General features: G+C 44.6%; 1 long non-coding RNA gene across 2 annotated transcripts in view; it reads left to right on the forward strand.

Moving 5' to 3' along the window:
• LOC142602406 (uncharacterized) overlaps window positions 1-20338 on the forward strand; it is a 60145-nt gene that overhangs the window by 23063 nt on the left and 16744 nt on the right. For both annotated transcript variants that reach the window (XR_012836211.1, XR_012836212.1), the window contains exon 2: window positions 3749-3881. This is a non-coding gene — a long non-coding RNA (uncharacterized LOC142602406). The remainder of the gene's footprint in view (window positions 1-3748; window positions 3882-20338) is intronic.

The following is a 20338-nucleotide window of genomic DNA, read 5'->3' on the forward strand; positions in this document are numbered from 1 at the left end:
ACATGTCTCATCGGTGGAGTGGGTGTCCCAGCAGTGCCTGTCTGTCGGGCACCCAAAGGGACACATCTGGGGTACAGTGTGACCCCCCACATCGCTTGCAACAAAAACCTACGGGAGGGGCAGTCACTGCGGGGCCCAAAATGTGGGTGATGAACCCAAAATGTGGGTTCCTGGCAAGGGAAAGGCTTTCTCTGTGGTGAAGGCTATCAAAGGTGCGGCTGCTGCCTGGGTCTGTCGGCTTTGCACTTCATCTTAGGGCTGCGCTGTTTGGAGTTGTAATGTACCAACCATTAATGAAATTCCCCCTTGCAAAGGACCCCAAAGCCATTAACCAGCATCATCGATTGTGTACGAGCATCGATCGATGCCTTCTGCTGGCGAGTGTGGATGCAGTCAGACCATGTCCCTGCACAGCAACGCCCATCCTCTCGACTCGCCCGTTTATCGGTGCTAAACCCTCTGCTCCTCTGCGGCTCCATCACGGGCACGGAGGAGCAGAAAGGTTCAGGAAGGACCAGCAGGCAGGTGCTTTTAAAACATACAATATATTTAAGACTTCCGATTGCTGTTTTCCTTGTGCGCCTTCATTATTTTGCTTTTTTCCTCCTTTAACGTTGAATTATAACAAATCGCAGCAGCATCAGTGCTCGCTAATTGCTTGATATTGGCATTTCTGTGGAGGGCAACGCATGCAGCTGTGGGTTCAGCAGATGCATTTGCAGAATGTGGGGAGAAAAAGGAAGTAAAAAAAAAAGGCAGATGACTAGTGCTGTTGTTAGGAAGCCCTTGCCTCCTCCCTTTCTCGATAATGAATAAATCAGGCACTTGATGAAGATGTAGAACTTGGATCAGGTTTTGTGTAGCTCTTCTTTTATAAGCCAGGTTTGCTTATATAGTGATTTGAAATGCTAGTCCCTTGATTTGGGGTTGTTTTGTTCCTTTTGTTTTGGCTTTGCGCTTCGTGTACCCTGTGCGGTGCCTCAGCCAGACTTCTCTGAGCATCTCGGTTGGGATGAACAGCGAAACCCACCTCAGCAGCTCAGGAGTTTGCTCCAAACTCATCTACTAATTTCCACAGCTGTAAATCACTGCAATCTTCTCTTGCTTTGGCTGAATACTGCCAAAATCCCACTTTAATCCAGAGAGTCTTGTTCTGCCTCTGCCCCCTTTAAAATGTGATTTGGATGTGCCAAGGCTGCTCTGGTGTGAGATGAGTGTCACTGTCCTCAGCTCTGACCGTGCAGGGGCAAGGACAACAGCTGGGGCAGGTTTCCTCCATCCTTCCTGATGGCTAATTGGGCATTAATGATTAGAAACTCTCAAACAGAATCATTTTACTCTAAGTTTCTGGTCCTAATCCTGTGATTTTATTCCCAGGTGTCTGGGGACATTAAGGGGCAGAGGGGAGGCACTGAGGAAAGAGAAGACTCTCTCAAGGCATCAGGAATTTGTCTGAAATTCTTTAATGGTTCAAATTACCCAAGAATCTCAAGAAACACCGAGGGATGAAGAAATAGTAGTGTTGAATGGCTTATCATTGACAAGGAGGGAGCAGACCCTGTCCCGGTCTGCCTTTAAAGCAGGGTTTTCTGTTCTGTTAATATTAACTTGAAATATTCTCTTACAAGTGCCTTTCCAAAACAACAAGCTTTCCTACGTGCAAGTGTCCTTGTAGGAAAGGACTTCAAGGCATGGACTTTTGCATTATTTCCTTCTTTTCTCCTTAGGGATACATGTTAATAGACTGGAATAATACAGGTTAAGCAGATTATTTTTTAAAATAATTTCTGATAATAGCAAAAGTTTCCCCAAGGCCTCTGCTGCATGGAGAAGTGATATCTCAAGCCACAAACAAAATTATCAAACATGACTAAGATCTTCAGAGGAAAATGAGACCAAACCGACGCCACATGCTCCTGCTCCTCCTTTCAGGTGGTTGCAACTGCCGCGGGGCTGGGTGGCACGTACGGGGCCACGGTCCCTGTGCTGGGATGGTGGCACTCAGGGATGCTCCGCACGGCAGCGTCCGTCGCACAGAGCATCCCCCAGCCCCGGGCAAGCCGTGTGCCAGCCCCGCGCCGTGTCGATAAATGGCTTCGGGGATGATGACCCGTTGGTGCGATGCTATCAGGAGAAGGCACGGTGATGATCAGTTGAGGATGACTTTGCTGTTAAATATGCGAGGCTGGGGAAGGACCAGCTGGTTGGGTGAGGGAGGACCTAAAAATGACTCGGTGGGTCCCGCTGCTGCCTGTGCTGCAGAGGGCTGGCCGGGGTCCCGTGGGGCCATCAGCAGTTGTTGGTAACACGCGATGACTGAGCCAGTTCAAAAGACCGCTGGTGTGTTATGCTGAACCCAGCGGGGATTTAAAGTGCTCTGTGAAACTAAAAATAGCCAAATGAGTGCAGCCCTGTCTGAGCATGCTGATTTGCATTTTTATGCTCACCCTATCCAGCTCTCCGTACGCTTGTGCCTGAAGACCACGCAGTGCTCCAGCGAAGAACGAGAGGCTGCTTCCAGGCAAGGGGGAGGAGGCAGGAGGCTCCAGGGCTCTTTGCTAACCACAAAGATGAGATGCCCTCCCTCCCTCTTCACATCACACCTGCGTAGGGCCCCTGTGCTGCTGTGTGTGATGCAAAATTACTCATGTCATAAAAACAAGTCAGGATTGATCATCACTTTAATGCTACGTTTGCAGTAAGTGGGAAACTTCGCAGGAGTAGCTTCCATAAAATCCCATGGCAGATTGGTTCGCAAACTGCTGCTTGCTGTAGGAGTTAAAAGTTTTCAATAATTAAAGGAGTTATTTCCAGGTTACCTGTTGTGTGCACTGGCCCACAGCAAATTACTGGGCTCCAGGCTTGTCCTGGCAATGATGGAAACCGGGTACATCACCCAGCTGCAGGGACCGCTCCTGGTTTTAGGCTGTGCCGTCGGCAAATGTGACTCTTACCAAAGCCGAGCTTCGGCACGTCGTGCAGACGCCCAACAGTCTGAAGGCTGCGCTGCTCACGCTGCGGGATCTCGGGCTCCTTTCCCACCTCGGAGGTCCTGCTGCGCCTGGGCCCCCTTCACCCCCCGCCCCGCTGATGGTGGCGATTCCTGGGGCATCTCTCTTTCCAACACGTACCGCGTACGTGTGCTCCTGGGTATTTTCTTATCCTTGGAAAAGCTGGGCTGCACGTATTCCCAAGTTACTCCCCTTTCCCCTCCCGTTTAGACTTTCCACAAAGCCTGTAAAAACCCCGACGTTGTTAAATAGACAGTATCTCGCGACACCAAAAAGTTGATCTCACAGTTGCTCTGTACGTCTAACTAAACCCTGATATGATTCACCCCATGAAATGTTTTTATTTTCAATTATAGCTTCCTCACGGTAAGTTTGTGTTGATGTATTTGTACAGCACCTAGCGCGCTGGAGCACACCTTTTGGATCTGAGTCCTTAGGCGCTGACACAATGTAATTAGTAATTTTCTACTATTGCAGCTTCTTTTATATAGCACCTAGCATCTTGCTGTTGCATTGGCTTTGCAAAAAGCTCTTGGCCTTCATTAAAATGATAAAGGGCAATTTTGTAACTATTTGAAATACTTCTGGTACTACAAAAAATAGACTGTAAAAAAAATGCCATTATTAAAATGACTGGAAGCCCTTTTTCCACATAATCTTGGCAATGAAGATATGATCCTATCAGATAAAAATAATTCAATTTTTTAAATAACTTTCGTCATCTTTATGTTCTGTAGGTCAGATTTCTGCAAGGGCTCCCATTGTACAAAGCCAGCCCTTCTGTTCATTGAGCTACAGCGCAGGAACCACCTAGCTGGCAACTCTTCAGACTCAAATCTGGAACTGCAGTAACGATCGGTCATTTGCAAGGTAAGACCAAAGAGCTTAATTACATGCACGAAATGACTTGGGCTCCGAACAATTCTCGTTTTAATTAAACTGTGAAAATGAGTCAATAGCTCTCTCTCCCTTTCTTTTCCCCTCCATCTTCTACTAAAAAGTCAGTCGGCTCCAGCATCGCCCCTCGGGCATCCTCTCTGGTCCCCATGGCTCCCAGCCTGCCAGCACAGACCCGCCTGGAGCAGCTGCTAAAACCTGCGCCGTATTTATAAAACAGTCTCTGCCGTTTAATCTCTGCTCTCCAGGCCGCTCTTCCCAGCAGCGATGCCTCCCGGGCGCCGAGCTGGGTCCCCTCTGCCAGCTTTGCTCCCCAGGAGAGGGGCACTGGGGGCTCCTGTCCATGGCTCCTGTCCATGAGACTGAGGTGAAGCTGGAAACGTTTCGCTGCTTTTGCCACCTTGTTGTGTGCCCAGGTAGTCGCTATGACCCTGGGGCCCTGTTAGCTGGTTGTGTGGGACACGACACAGCCTCGATGGATGGCGGGTTAGTTCACGCAGCCGTGTTTGCCGAGCTTGGGCAAGGTTTCACCGCGCTTTCTTCTACCGGGCAATATTTTTACTTTATGAGCATCACCCTTGATTTCAGAGCTAAAAGGCCACTTAAAGACTAATGTATTACTCTCCATAAATAAAAGTAAAGCCTTACGCAAAGCGTCCTAACGAGTCCCGGTGAGCTACAGGGAGGGATTTCTTTACTCTGCGCCTTTTCTGTGGCTTTTGCTTCCCCAGCAAACATTGTCACTGTGATGAGCAACCAAGGGATGCGCACGGGTGCGCGCGTCAGACTTACATGTGGAGAGAGCAACTCCTGTTTGCTAACGTGATGTTGGATACTTAATGGATGTTAATTAACTGAGTTGTTTAAAGTAGCTTTGAAAACTGCCGTGACCTTTCAGGGCTTCCTTGAAGTTAGAAGGTGTGTTTGGATCATCTAAGAGGTGGGCGCTCAAGTGCCATAAGGAGCTGGATTTTTGACCGAGGAATAGGCTGAATGTGTTATAAGCTATTTCACATCAGGAGGAAAAAATGCCCACACACTCTTACACCTTGTCTAATTTTGATTTGCTGCAAAATAACTGATTTAAGTCTCTGTGCCAAGCAAGCCTTGTGCACACCTAATGGGTGCTGGGAGACTGCGAGGCACTGGGAGAAGGGCTGGGGTGCCTGAATCAGCGCACCCGTGCTGGCTGAAGGGGCTGTTTGTTCCTTTAACCCAGTCACCCAGGGTCAGCAATGGTCCTTTAACCTCGGGATGAAATAAACACTAAGAATGAGGTACTGTAAAAATGTCACTTTAGGAAAAGGAGCCTATTATAGAAGAATATATGGATTTTCTTTTCCTCCCTTCATTTTGGGTAACAATTAGAGTTCCATTGTTGTTACTTGGCTGACAGTGGCTGTTACCACCTGTGATTTAATAGGTCACTTGTGTTGCCAAGCAGATGCTTTAATTCTGTTTTAATATGAGTGGTGGTGCTGAGAAAATGCTATGTGTACACAGTGAAAGTAGCTTTTCCCATGAAAAATTATAATCTCTGAACTGCAGAGTAAATTCCTGCCTTTTATAAATAGGGACCCTCGGACATGAGCACAAAGGCAGCCTTTATCTCTTGGAAACACTAAATATTTGGGTTTGGATGAAGGCAGTGATTGTTGGGGGCTGCTTGAGTCTTCCCCATTGCCTGGCGGGGGGGGGGGGGTGTAAAGGGGAATTTTGGCAGTGCCGTGGGTCCCCCACCCTCGCCCCACACCTCTTCATCAGTTCCCAGCAGGGCGGGTGCTGCGCGCTCTGTCGGCTTTTGTCCACCGACATTTGGGACCACACACCAGCTCTGCATCGTGCCTGAAGATACAGGGCACACCTTTCCAAAGGTTAAAGATGAAAGGTACAATGCAAAGCAGACAGTTTAAAAGCTTAAAATGAAAGGAAGACAGCTAATAGCTGTACACATGACAGGGCTGACAGACCGTGATCTTGTGCAGAAAATACTCTTGACAGTAGCGATCCAGGTTTTAAAAATCTGATTTACCCAGCTAAAAGTTATGTACAAAAAAAGGGCTCTCCCCTATTTTATGCTGTAATAGAACTGCCTTCTAAACTCTAGTTTTAGTGTTAGTCTCTAAGCATTCCACTAAGAGGTTGCAGGTAAATTGATGGCCTCTGGTGCTCTCTGCAAACGCGTCGCAGCTCTGTTGGCCTGCGTTTGGTGGCTGGAAGCCTTCCTGCTCCTGCCACCGTGGTTACAGCACTTTCCCTTCTCTGTGCCTTGCTGCAAGGCGCTTCTGCCTGAAGCGGTAGCTGTATGTGGCTGGACAACTGGCTTAGAAAAAGTATTTTAGGCCCGTTACAACTCCTGTCCTTGTGCAAAAGGACGAGCTTGAGAGTGTCCAAGATGCTGATGTTGACCCCAGCTGCCAGCCTGTTTCACCCAACGGAGTGCGTGCGTACCTGTGTGTGTACGTAGCCAGTATAACAGGCTGTTCCTCACTTGCTCCCTTTGTCAGCCTGAGAACAGCTGATATGAGGGGCTTTATCAGATTTTAGGAGCTAGAGCTGCGTTACAGAGTTGCATCAGTTGGAACACTTTTATTTTTGTTTTGTTTTATTTTATTATTTTTTTTTAAGAACTCTCATTCTAGAGCAGAAGACGTCCCTTTTTAGATTGCCCGGGGATTGCTCAGCTCTGCTCAGCGTGACGCTTTGCAGTGACAGCAACTGAAATAAATACTGGGAAACTCTGACGTGGCAGAGGATAGACGAAACACATCAGAGGACGTGGTAGTGTTTAGCCTTGGTCCAAACGAAGCGTGCTTTGGTAGGCTTGCATCTCTGCTTCTAACGGGTTGGCAATTTGTAATGTAAAACAGGCTGTAAATGCTCCATCAACGCTTCCCATCGCTGCCAGCCCTGTGGGACTTCTCACGGTCTCCGTTGCGTGAGCTGCCAGCTCTCCCTAGAAGCCCAGCTCTGCGGACGGCTCGGTGTACCCGGGTAGTTACAAAGAACCGGGGTTTTTTTCCCCGCTCTGACAGTGCTGACTGCCAGGTGCTGCATCTACAAGCACGACAGCTATTTTCTTCTCCATCAGCTGGGCTGAGTACAAAAGCTTCAACTGATGTGTCTATATCTGGAGGAAATGTGAATGTGGAGAAGTCAGGTTATGTCAATAAGAGTAAATGTAATGAGTCTTTCTAATGAGCGTCTTTAAAGTTATAAATTGGGCTCCCAAGCATGAGCTGGGTTGGATGGTTCATGTTGGATGGTATCTGTGAGATGTTGAGCAGTAACGTGTTGCTGGGTGGGATGCACACGCAGCTCTTCCTGGGTGCCTCCGGCCCCTGGTCGTCTTGCGCTTGTGGCCTGGCAGCTCTCAGGATGCCTCGCTGCTTGTTGTAGGTGTGTGGTAACAGTATATCAATCTTACATTAATTAATGATGTAATAAAATTAGTTATTTCAGAACGTGGTTACTGCTCTTTGAGTGTGTGACTCTTAAATGACACCAAACCCCTGTGCAAAATCCCATGGTGAAGTCCCAGCCACGCAAGGTGGGTTTGGGGAACGCATCAATAATTATATAGTTGGCAATTTTTTTGTCAAAGTGTAGTACTTCAATGTGTCTTAATCTGCGTATACCTCTCACTTTGGATTTCTTGTATTTATTTCACCATTTTGTGACTGAAAGTAAAATACAGATGCAAACTTGAGAGCTCTAGTCTACTAAAAAATGTGACTTTTGAGGTAACCTGTTGCCTTGACTCTCAGCTTCTATCAAAGGGTGTAGATGTCTAGTCATTATGACCTGTTTTCTCCTAACTTTTGAATTCTCCCCAAATGTATTATATTTATTTGACGTGTCTGTTTCTTATGACTGAAAACATTATGTATCCAGAGGAAATATTTAAATTAAACTCAAGTGGCTCCTAACAAAGTTCTTGAGCAAGGTTTTCATCATTCCTAGGCTAAAAGCCCTCTGGACCTAGCGGCAGAAAAAATATGAATTGATTTGCTTAATAAGCCAAAATATGTTAATTTTGTGGGTGTTAAGGTGGCCTTTGAGCAAGTGAACTGGAGTTCTAGGGACACTTTGTATGGATGAGTGACACTGCTTCACGTGTAAAACTGGGACACTGTATTTCACCTGAACTCTGCTGTAGTTGTACAGGTTTTTCTGATTTATGCTTTGGGAAATGGCCTGTAGCCGATGGCAGCAGTGACGTAATGCTGTGGCTGTGACTTCAGTAGCTCGGTTAGCAAGGCTGGGGTTTGCCAAGCTGAGAAGCAGCAGAACTTCTGTGGCAGAAGTTCTTAGATAATTGGGGTTATCTAAAACTAACTCCAAAAGTGTTACAAACGTGGAATGCAGAAAGTATTTGCAGGGAGATAACTGGGGGGGAAGCCTGAAGGATATATAATTTTGTCATTAGAAGTGGTTTTATAAGAAGGCGAGTGCTGGTCTGTGAGATTCGTCCTCTCCGAACCTCATTTTCAGTGTATTCTCACAGAAGATGAGCCTAACGTTTGTGATGCCTTATTCATCAGAAATGGCCGATGGCGCTGAAAAAGGTGGTCGTCCTGTTTGGTGTCGCTGTCTGCTTGTAACGACCTTGTCTCAAAGCCCTTCCCAGCAGTCATGCTGTGGAAGTGGAGTGTTGTTCCTAGTCCCTGGATGCTCTTAACATCTTCTGGAGCCAGGTAACAGGGAAAATGTACAAAACCCGAGTGAAAGGAGGAACCAGCACCCAAATGTCTCTTGGTCAGCTCTCCCCAGCCCCGATCCAGGCTGACAAAGCTGCCTGGGGAGAGGGAGCTGGGGGGGGGATGCTGGAACCCCCTTGCCCCATCACACCCACCCACTGTGAACAGTTACTCTGCACTGCCTCCGCTGCCTGGGGAGTCTGTTAACACCTCTTTGGGCAATACTCTTCATGGTGTTCTTACTGTCAGCTAACTGCTGTGAAAAACCTAGCTGAGGTGACACCAAGGGATTTTGAAGGGCTGGGAGAGTTTTGACTGGAAGAAAATATCCCTGTGAGGGACTCAGGATGGAGACTGCTTGCTTTGAGGGTGCCTCAGAAGGGTCAGTCCAGACTTGTGTTTGGGTTTAAATATATCGACTGATGTTTGACTTCCCTTGATTTCCAAAAACCCTGAAAAGTAATGTTCCGTAGAGGTGCAAGAAGGAGCCCGTAGTAACAGCGCACTACTTGATCTGGTATTTATTGTTGATTTGCTAAACTTGAAGAGCACAGACCGAAGATAACCTTGCCATTTAAACCGAACACTGGGAACATTACCACGCTGTGTTCCTGCAGCCAGTCATGACAGTAATGTTTGCGAATGCTGTTAAAAGGAAAATCGCTGTTGGAGGGGAATAGCTCTTAGGTGTATCTACTGATTTGAAATATTTCATTTATTTTTTTTAGCAAAGAAAAAGTCAATTTATAATACAGTAAAACCAGAGAACCATGTTTTCTTTTTTCACCTCTAAAGGTAATAGTCAGAACAAAATGCTGGTTTATTACAATTTCTTCTATTTTGCTTTTTTGTTCCCAAGATGTAATTTATATAGTGACAGAAATAAATATCAATCTTTAAATTACTCTCAGTGGTGCAATACCAACATGTATTGCAGCTCTGATAATGTGCTTGATTTCTTTTTCTTGCTCAGTTTTGCAGTGCAATACTCAGTTATACTTACACGTATTTCTGAGCAATGCGCATGATAAAGCTGCAATATAAATCAAATCCTGTGAGTGCAATGAAAGCCTACTACTCTGCTGCTGATTTTGTAATTCCTATTTCAGACTCCTGTCCTAGAGTTTGTGGAAAAAGATTCTTTTCAAATGCAATCTGGTTTCTGTTAGCTCTGCTTCAGCCTGATTTTATAGAGTTGGAAAGGAGAAATACGTTTATCCTGAATACAGGTCTCCTCGCAGGTAGTCAGAGCGACCGCGTGCAGCGCACGGTGCTCTGCAGACCTCTTGCAAAATGCACGGGGCTCGGCTGTGGGGTCCGCTTTGCCGGAGGTGGGGGTTCAGGGCAGAAACTGGGTCCTTTGAGATGGGAAACGAGAAGCGTTGGAAGTGTGCTCTGCCCTGGTCCCGGCTGCTGGTACCTCCGTGCTCACAAGAACATCTGAACAAGGGTCGAGGCTGCGCTCATTCGGTTAAAATGCCCGCTCAGGAGATGTGCTGGGGCGGTCAGAGACCGGTGGGCTGAAGGCTGGTGTCCGTTTCTGACCTCAGTCTCTCTGGGCAGCTTTCATGAAGCTGTGCACGTTTTGTTAGCGGGGTGCTCAAAGTCATTCATCTTGCATTAGAGCTGTGATTTCTGAAATTTGCTTTTGAACCCACTCCTAAATGTGAAATTATGTGAATAAACATGACACACGTTATTTTCTGTGGCAGTGAACGTGGCTGAGGCTGTTTCTGGGAAATCAGTCCTGTCCCCTCGCCCCGGTTTGATCACTTTGCTTCCCACGGTTTACAACAGCTTTGTAACCGCGGGGCACGGTGGTGCGCAGCGAAGAGGAGCATCTTGTTCTGTCCCTGGAATCGGTCATTCCCTTCCTTATTTTTATGATTACTCTGGATCCGGATCACTTTAGCAACCTGATTTATGGTGTGGTCATGTCAGTAAAGGCATAGGTATATAAAATGAGTAAATAATAATAAAAATTTGTAGTGAGCGGCATAAGAGGAGTGAGATAAATGGCAAAAGCTTTCAGTTGTTGCTGTTCGGGAGATGTGATGTGCAGCTCCACGCTGAAAGGTGATTCCTCCTTTCTCTGAAAGACAAACACTGCCAATTCTTTCACCTTTAATTACGTAAACTTGCTACACAGGGCATCCAATCCGCCCCACGGAGGTGATGGTGACGGATTCTGCGCTGCGGTGAAAATGGAAACGCCTTGTGTTCAAGGCATCAGGTGAGCAGCGTTTTCACACATGCTTTATTTTTGCATCGTGTTTAATTAAAATCTAACACGACATTGAGTTCAACTTGAAAATAATTAACCTATGTGGGAAACTATAGTGCAACATTTTTGAGAAACAGTGAACCTAGCCCAGTTGTATTTTGTATTATGTATTTTGTGTCTTGCAAATTCACAACTCTTTTAAGATTAATTTTCAGCAGGAAATTATTGTATCAGCTCTTCATTCTAATTCATTCCTCTAATTTGGACACATAGTCCAATTTTAGACCCATTTGAAAGAGGTGTGTACTTCTCAAAGATAATTGTTTCCATTAAACATCATGAAAACTGGGTATTGCCGGGGGAAGAAGCCTAAATTAGGGGGTTTGCTGAATAACGAGCTACTCCGTGTGCTGGAGTTACGCATGCTAACCTTCGCTCACTTACTGCCCTAAACTTCTCATACTATTATTTGTGTGTGTTGACCCTTGTGGTGTGGTTTTTCTCTGGGGAAGCTCTGTGTGGCTCTGCATACGGACGTGGGGGCAGTGCTGAATTTAGGGGGGTGTCTGGGGGTGGTCCGGCTCGGTCTCTTACTCCACATCGGGCTTTTGCTCAGAGCACTAAGTATCCCTGGACGGATATGGATCAGCAAGACTGATGCTTGTATTGCTATTGCTCTTAATTAAGACCGGGCTGATTGCCCTGCTGTTTGCAGAATACCCTGCACAGTTCCTGGGACTCTGCCCGCAGCGCCGGGCTTTGCGTTTTCATCGTGTCCCAGGCTGTGCTGATCACTCCTTCCCATCTCAGCCAGCTGCTACAAAATCATTCTTACAAAGGACTGATCCACTGGAGGCTGGGGGATTTTTTTTATGTCTTTGGTCTGGTCTCCTGCAAAAGAAACCCATCGTAATCCACGTATGAACTTTTAAGCCTTAACAACTTAATTTGTCTGGCTTTTCCTGCTGATCTGCATGGTGGCGTCAAAACACTGAGAGTCTGCTCAAGGATGTTCAAAGTTGCACATCTCAAAGCTGGTTAAGGTTAATTCTGAAAAAAGCCCGGCCACAGACAGTGCTGCACGTCTGCTGCCCTTGAGGTGTCATTTTCTCTTTAATAGAGATCAATTCAAGAAAGCTATTTTTTCTAGTTAGCATCTTAGCCATCTTCCTATCTACCCCTCTCTGCCCTCTGAGACTTGACTGACAATTTTTGAAGAATTTATTTTTATACCTGGGAACGTCGCCAGATTTGAGCAGTTTTTTCTGTGGGCAGATGCTTAGCACTGTCCATGTGTTCGTGCAATCTCATGCTGGTTATGGCAGGTTCCTAAATTTTCCGTGGATTATATATTTAAAGGAAAAGGGACAGGGGAAAAAAAAAAAAAAAAGACTTGAAATACATTTGAAAAGACAACTCAGTCCTTGCTCCATGTAGACTTAGAGTAACATATGGCTGGTGTCATGGTTCCTTTTTTAGTCTTGGTTTACTGCACTTTTTCCTCATAAAACCGGATGGACCTTATCTCTTAAATCTTATTTGTACAGTGCCTTGGGATGTGAGACAGGAAAAGTACTTTACAGAGTTTATTGTATTTTATTATTGTATTGTAAGCTACCCAAGGCTACGGCGTTGTATAACCCTCTAATAAGGCAATGAATAATAGACAGGTGTAGGAGCTGCCTACATGGCTTTCCATCTTGCCCCGTTATTGGGTTGTAACGAAGAAGGATGGGGGGAGAGGTGGGTTAGACTGTCTGTGGGTGCCACCTGCACCCCAACCCCCTCGGGGCTCCACCACTCCAGGGTCTCCAAAACTTGGGGGCTCTTACATCATCCTGCATCATTTCAGCTCGGCATCCACCATGGAAACAAAATTAAAAGCTCATCCCCAAAAAAGCCTGCAGGCTGCCAGGAGCTGCAAGTGGAGGGGGAAGATGGGATTTTGGCACGTTTCTGCCCCAGGAGGAAGTGATAGCTGGGGGGGGTAGACGGTCTTTGTCTGCAAAGAGTGGAGAGATGCTCTTCTTTCTGCCCCCGGTCCTTGATTTTCACGCGCCGCAAACCCACAGCAAAAAAGAAAACCACATTTTTCACGCACTGGATGTGCAGCTGGGTGGGAACGCCCCAATGCTGCCATAGCAAGCGTGAACAGGAGGGTGTGGAAAGGTAAAGGTGCGCTTGTGAACGGGGCGCGTCGCGCCCGCAGCCAACGGTGGGTTTGGGGTTTGGGTACAGGTCTTGCTGCAGTTGCAGAGGCTGTTTAGCTCCGCTTGGCATGGTTCTGAGAGCTTTACGATGGTCAAACCCATTGGTAGCTGTTCTTACAGGGGTGAAGGTCACCCTTGGTGCGGTGGTTGTCTTTTTTACAAAAATATGTTGGCCAAAAAAAAAAATGTGCTTTGATGAAAAGCTTTAGCAACTGTGCTTTGTGCTTTAATACTGGGCAAGCATTAAATGCATTACATTTCCTCATGGAAAATTGGATCCATTGACCAGAGAATTTTGGTTTAGTCATGGGATTAAATATAAATTCACCAAAAATAGAATTGAAGCTATTCTGTTCATTTTGACAAATACTGGATTGATTTAAAGAATAAAAAATAGCATTTCAGAAGGCTCATCATATTGACAAATTTTGGCCAGATAAGCAGTAGCAGTTAGTTCCTAAGGATAGACAGTACAAACAGTTAAAGTCTGAACTCAAATGTTTATTTTCCAAACAAAATATATTCAGATCAAAACAAAACAGATCAAAAAATTAATCTGTGCGGGGATAAAAACAGTTTTTACAGTGGTCTGCTTCCTCTTGCTCCTCAACTGAAATGTAAATTATTCACTAAGTCCGACAATACCACGTATGATTTTGTGCTTATCAATTTAAATAATATTTGTACCTCTGATCTCTCAGTGGTTTCATTATTCTCGTTATGCAGAGGTGGGTGATGCTATTCTTTGTTCTGTTGTACAAGTGGAAACTGAGGCAGGGCCCCCACCGGTAATAAAACGAGTTTTCCTCAGCAGTCGTTATCGGGGAGGCGGCGTACGGTGCGGCACGGGGATCTGCTCTTGGTTCAGCCGCGGTTTAGCGCGTCAGTGCGGAGAGCTGGATGTCCGATTCACTCCCGTTCAGCTAATTGTTATGACTATTTAAATTAAGTCTTCAAAACAAACACAGTTGGCTTCCAATTAGACTAGAATGGAAACTGGTAGAATCATCCAACTATTTCTCAAAACCTTCATGAAGTATGATAAGACTTTGACCTTATTATAAAACTAAATTATGCCTTAACTGCAGCGCAGAGCGCTGATCTTAAAATAGTGCAATTTGTTTTCTCCTGCTTGTTCCTTTTACAAGCCGCTAAACTGCTGCTTAGTGGCCCAATTATTTCCATTAAAGAAATATTCATTTAACTTTATCTTGCTTTAAATGCAAATATTTTCCTTAAGGAAAAACCTCAGGTAAAATGAGAAGATACTGGTATAAAGAAAAGGGCTTTGAGTGTGCAGAAGGCAATTCTGTTTGGAAATGATGGGAAATGGAAAATGAAAATTCAGTGGTAAAAGCAGTGCCAGCATTTAGGGGTGAGTATAATCAGCCACTGCCAAGTGATGGATTACGCAAACCTTCAAGTCTCTAAGCGAGGACTGGATAACCCTCCATAAGATGCTTGAGCTCTAATCCAAACCGTGGTCCTGCCGGGGCAGAGTTATGCGGTGTCAGTTAGCAAGAAGCATCATAACGTTATTGTAGTGATTACTACAGACCTTAAACGGAACCATTCTCAGAAGAAACAAGCTTATCTGAACATTTAATTTGCCATCTTCAACTCCGCCAACAATAGCCGCTGCCGAATAAAAGAGAGGCGAGGACGTTACTTTTAGCTTATTAAAACAATTGTGGAAAGGGATGTTAAACTTTATTTCTGCTTCTGAGTCTAGTGACGGGTTTCTCAGTTTTATTATTATGCTCAGCTATCTTATTAACAAACAAAAAACTAACCCCAAACCAAATAAAAATTTAACCATCCCCCCCCCCCCCGAACCCACAGCTACCCCCATATCCAACAGCTCAGAAACTTACTGGGTGTATACAAATACATCTCTACCAAATTCTGTAGAAACAACTGAAGACAATGCCTCATATTTATTTATTCAGATATCTGTTGAAGCTGAAAGCAACCACTTTTGAAGTTTTTTCAGTAATACCGTATTATTGTACTACGGAAATGTAAAGCCTTTCTAAAAATCCATTTTATTTTTAAGGTACTGGGGTTTTTTAATGTCATGTAAACAGGTTCTCGTTTGCTCTGCTTCCAATATTCTTCCAAGCACCTGTGTTTGGAGATGACCACTCGAAGGACCCGTGGTATCTCCACAGATAACAACATTGAACTAGGGGGACAGGACATTGGGTGTAAAAGACCCACCCTGCTAACGTTGGTGCCATGGCGTTGGCATCAGTGGGGCAGCGGTTGGTCCCGGTGCTCTTATCCTCTGCTTTCAGCGGTTTTAAATTCTTGTGCCTGCACGGTCTGTTTTGCAACAGTTCATCTATAGTCATACAGCTGTCTAAAACTGAGTTTGGTTCTGGAGTTCTCCGGTCCCTTCGTTGGCAATAGAAGCTCCAGCTCCATCACCGACGAGGGCTGTCAGTCCACTTGAGTAATGAGCGTAGCTGCCTCCGCCACCTCCTGCACGAACGAGGGGCCGGGATAGACCCGACTCATCTCTGCCTTTGCCCTGGGTATAATTCCAGGGATGAATTTGGCACTCTTCCTGTATTTTCACCTGGGGGAAAAAAACCCAAATGCTTCTCTGTTCCAGCAACCATTTCTAATTTTAGTTTGCTAGAGGATAAGCATGATAAATAATTCTGTTTTCACACAAGAGTTTTTCTGCATAACTGTTGACATTTTTTTTTTCCCTAGGGCAAACACTTTGAGCAGAACATTTTTAAAAATTATTTTTGTTGAAATTCTCCTTAGGAAAATCTAATGATGACTTGTCACAATCTGATCTCTCCAGTCTAACTCTTACAGTCCACAAACTCTAAAAGAAGCTACACACTTCTTGATTTATATTCTTAAATTAATCACCATTTAGGTCCAGTTTACCAAAGGATTTAACAAAGCAGTTAGAAAGCTTGTGACTGACCCGAAATGTCTTTGCGCTTACCCCTTTGTACACCCCTAGCCCCCTCCCCATTTACGTACGGCATATAAAGATGTGGGAGCGGTGGATAAGCGCATCCCAGCTGTCAGAAATGTCTTTCCATCCGCTCTTGGCCATGGAGGTGTTGAATGCTGCGGGCACTTTCAGTCGCTCCATCGAGCGGGTTTCGTGTGAGGAAGCTTGGGAGTGTGACGCTTCGCTAGGGCGGCACAGAAAGTAAACAGTGATTTTATCGGGTGAAGGTAAGAGTTGAAGTATCTTCACATCTCTGCAGTAGGAATTTGAACATGTTATGAAGAAGAAAAATGCTGCAAAGGGGGTGAGGTGGGAGGATGACCTCAGCATCTTGGCATTAAATTTTTTCAAACAAAAGTAACATTTTTATGGTTTGTGATTTAAACTGCTTCTAGGGCACTTCTCAAGCAAAGCCCAACTGAGGAATTTGGCCTCCAGGTGTTGCCCTGTTTAACCCAGCGTGGTGGAACATCCCGTTTTCTTAGTAGCCTCAAATGAGAGAAGAATGAAGCTATTGCATCTAGATTTTGGATGCACAAATTTTCACAGAAAAGAACTATTATATGAAAGATAAAACCAATTTCACCTTATGGCCTCTCCTGACGATTCTTAAACAGCACTTTGGGGTTCTGAACATGCCACTGGAGCAGCAGAGGTCTGCTTTGTGTTCTCCTCAAACCTTACACCTGCTCAAATGCGCATCGTTCCTGTGAATTTACTCAGAAAATTTGACCCTGGCTCACACAACTATGAGGACGAGATCAAGAACTGCAGTGCTGCTCTTCATTCTTTTTTCTTTTTTCTTTCTTTTTCTTTTTTCTTTCTTTTTCTTTTTTCTTTCTTTTTCTTTTTTCTTTCTTTTTCTTTTTTCTTTTTTCTTTTTTCTTTTTTCTTTTTTCTTTTTTCTTTTTTCTTTTTTCTTTTTTCTTTTTTCTTTTTTCTTTTTTCTTTTTTCTTTTTTCTTTTTTCTTTTTTCTTTTTTCTTTTTTCTTTTTTCTTTTTTCTTTTTTCTTTTTTCTTTTTTCTTCCTTCTTTTTTCTTCCTTCTTTTTTCTTCCTTCTTCCTTTCTTCCTTCTTCCTTCTTCCTTTCTTCCTTCTTCCTTCTTCCTTTCTTCCTTCTTCCTTCTTCCTTTCTTCCTTCTTCCTTCTTCCTTTCTTTTTTCTTCCTTCTTCCTTTCTTTTTTCTTCCTTCTTCCTTTCTTTTTTCTTCCTTCTTCCTTTCTTTTTTCTTCCTTCTTCCTTTCTTTTTTCTTCCTTCTTCCTTTCTTTTTTCTTTCTTCTTCCTTTCTTTTTTCTTTCTTCTTCCTTTCTTTTTTCTTCCTTCTTCCTTTCTTTTTTCTTCCTTCTTCCTTTCTTTTTTCTTCCTTCTTCCTTTCTTTTTTCTTCCTTCTTCCTTCCTTCTTCCTTCCTTCTTCCTTCCTTCTTCCTTCCTTCTTCCTTCCTTCTTCCTTCCTTCTTCCTTCCTTCTTCCTTCCTTCTTCCTTCCTTCTTCCTTCCTTCTTCCTTCCTTCTTCCTTCCTTCTTCCTTCCTTCTTCCTTCCTTCTTCCTTCCTTCTTCCTTCCTTCTTCCTTCCTTCTTCCTTCCTTCTTCCTTCCTTCTTCCTTCCTTCTTCCTTCCTTCTTCCTTCCTTCTTCCTTCCTTCTTCCTTCCTTCTTCCTTCCTTCTTCCTTCCTTCTTCCTTCCTTCTTCCTTCCTTCTTCCTTCCTTCTTCCTTCCTTCTTCCTTCCTTCTTCCTTCCTTCTTCCTTCCTTCTTCCTTCCTTCTTCCTTCCTTCTTCCTTCCTTCTTCCTTCCTTCTTCCTTCCTTCTTCCTTCCTTCTTCCTTCCTTCTTCCTTCCTTCTTCCTTCCTTCTTCCTTCCTTCTTCCTTCCTTCTTCCTTCCTTCTTCCTTCCTTCTTCCTTCCTTCTTCCTTCCTTCTTCCTTCCTTCTTCCTTCCTTCTTCCTTCCTTCTTCCTTCCTTCTTCCTTCCTTCTTCCTTCCTTCTTCCTTCCTTCTTCCTTCCTTCTTCCTTCCTTCTTCCTTCCTTCTTCCTTCCTTCTTCCTTCCTTCTTCCTTCCTTCTTCCTTCCTTCTTCCTTCCTTCTTCCTTCCTTCTTCCTTCCTTCTTCCTTTCTTTCTTTTTCTTTAAAAATACGTAGAAACTCAGTAACCCCCTTATCTTTCACATTGTTGGATTACTGCCTTTCTTGCAGACAAAGCAGAGGCACCAGGGTGTTCCCCTGTGCTGGGCTGTGGTGTGAGCACTGCTCTGGAAAAACAAGCAAAGCGTGAGGCTCTCCTGGGGCAAACCAGCTAGGTAGAAATTCTTTTCTTTTTTTCCTTTCTTAGACATAGGCTAATTTTGTTAAAAAGCTTGGTGATCGCTTCGCTCTATCCCAGCAACCTCTAGATCCACTCTCAGCAGGTGCTCAGGAGTTGCATGTGTCTGACCAAGAGCTGCAGTGAAAAACGTGCGCTCGCTTTTTCCAGTTTTTCTCCCCAATCTCTGGCTGTTGCTTCCCTCCCAAGTTTGCCCTGCTCAGGCTCATCGCTTTCCCCTTCCCCAGCTCTGGGTGCTGCTTTGAACCTTCAGGCAGTTTATTTTAAATAGCGTTGCATAGATTTTTAAATTTTTTTTTCATTTTTTTAATTGTATATGAAGCCTTGCTTTAGAGCTGGGACAAAGCCACTGGAGAGTTGCGAATTCTCCTCAGCGGCTGCAATCTGGGCAGCAGCAGGCAAGTGTGGCGCAGAAGCCCGATTGCCCACGGCAGGTTATGGTTAACCCAAAGTTCACCTTCACTTTTATCCTTGCAAACTTTTCTTGGGAGAAGCAGAGCAAGCCAGGGCTCCGTGGTAACAGAGCATGTTCCATCACCAGAAATTAGCCTGCACGGAGTGTTCAGCCTCCCTGACGAAGGACGGGGCAGGTTAACGTGCAATCCGCTCATCAACCACCGCTGCCCGTGGGATGGAGACGCTCAGTGCGTGCCTGGGCTGTTTGCTGTTGTGTTACGCTCCGTTTGCTGTTTTGTTCCAAATCCCATGGGCGAGCGGTGAACCTGTCATATCTGGGGGATTTCAAGTTAATTTTGCAGCTCTAATGAGGCTAATATGATGTTCCTATGCTCAACAGAAGACCATTATCTGGGTGTTTTTTGTGTCACCTTCTGATGGAAAATTCATTTCGATATTCAGCAGCTGTCAGAGGTCTCACTGTTTCTGCCCAGGATAACGCCTGTATCCTCACTGGCAGAATAAGCCCCTTTTTGGGTGTCTTTAGATAATTTACATAAATATCTTTTCATTTCCCACAATGCTTTTTTCATGCAATCCTTGAATCAAGGAAGAAGTCAATGTGACCGTGCATCATTTTGAGGTTTCTACTCTCTGGATATCTTTTAAAGACCCATTTATGTGATAAGCGTTCATGCTTCTTATTTTGTGGTTGGGAAGAAAGGTCAGAGATTTTTTCAAAACTAGCGAAGAATCAGTCTTTTCTGCAGGCAAACACTGGGCCAAACGCGTCCGGAACCTCACCCCCGAAATGGGGGAAACAGTTTGCCAGATTGTTGAGGTACCTTGATTTAAGCCTAATTAAATTTATTTTAATAAATTCTTAAAATTGGCAAGGCAAGGGGATAGAAATGATGAAAAGAACCACATCTGTTTTGCTTATTTTTAGCGAATTAGGTTCATTAAGTCTGCTTCAGAACACGTATAGCTGTGAGACTCTTTTTAATGTATTTTATGTAGATGATGTATAGTTATATATTTAAAATGCAGATTTTGTAAGCTTGCTGTGCTTAGAATTTTTTTTCTTTATTGTCTGTCATGAACAAGGAAAGACGTTGGGCAACGGGAGGCTGCCGCTGGCATTACGCATCCCTTTTAAAACAAACCTCTGGCAGTGACAATGAAATCTTTCTTGCGAATTGACCGCTTTTTTTCTGGAACATGAAAATTACTGAATTTGGAGTATTTTCTTTTTTTTTATTAAGCTGTGGTCTTTTCAATATGCTGCGTTTGCTATTGATTTCATTTGCTGCTTTTTGTTGAAGAGTTGCACTTTCAAATTTTAAACCTGTCAAAACAGGAATTCATCATGGAAAAAGCAGTCCGGGAGCATCAGTTGACTAAACCCCACTGGTAACACAAGGGGTGAATAATTGAAAAGATGAAAAAAAAAATGCCAGGTTGCGGATGACACTGTTACGCTCTTCACCGCAAGGCTGACGGCCTTTTTTAATGAAGCCTGTACATCTGAAATGCTGCTGAAGGAAGTATCTTTAGCAGTAACAGAGCCAGGGGCACTTTTTTTAAAAAAAACCTCTCAG

The sequence above is a fragment of the Balearica regulorum genome, chromosome 6 (assembly GCF_011004875.1).
Source record: "Balearica regulorum gibbericeps isolate bBalReg1 chromosome 6, bBalReg1.pri, whole genome shotgun sequence".
NCBI classification, from domain to species: Eukaryota; Metazoa; Chordata; class Aves; order Gruiformes; family Gruidae; genus Balearica; species Balearica regulorum.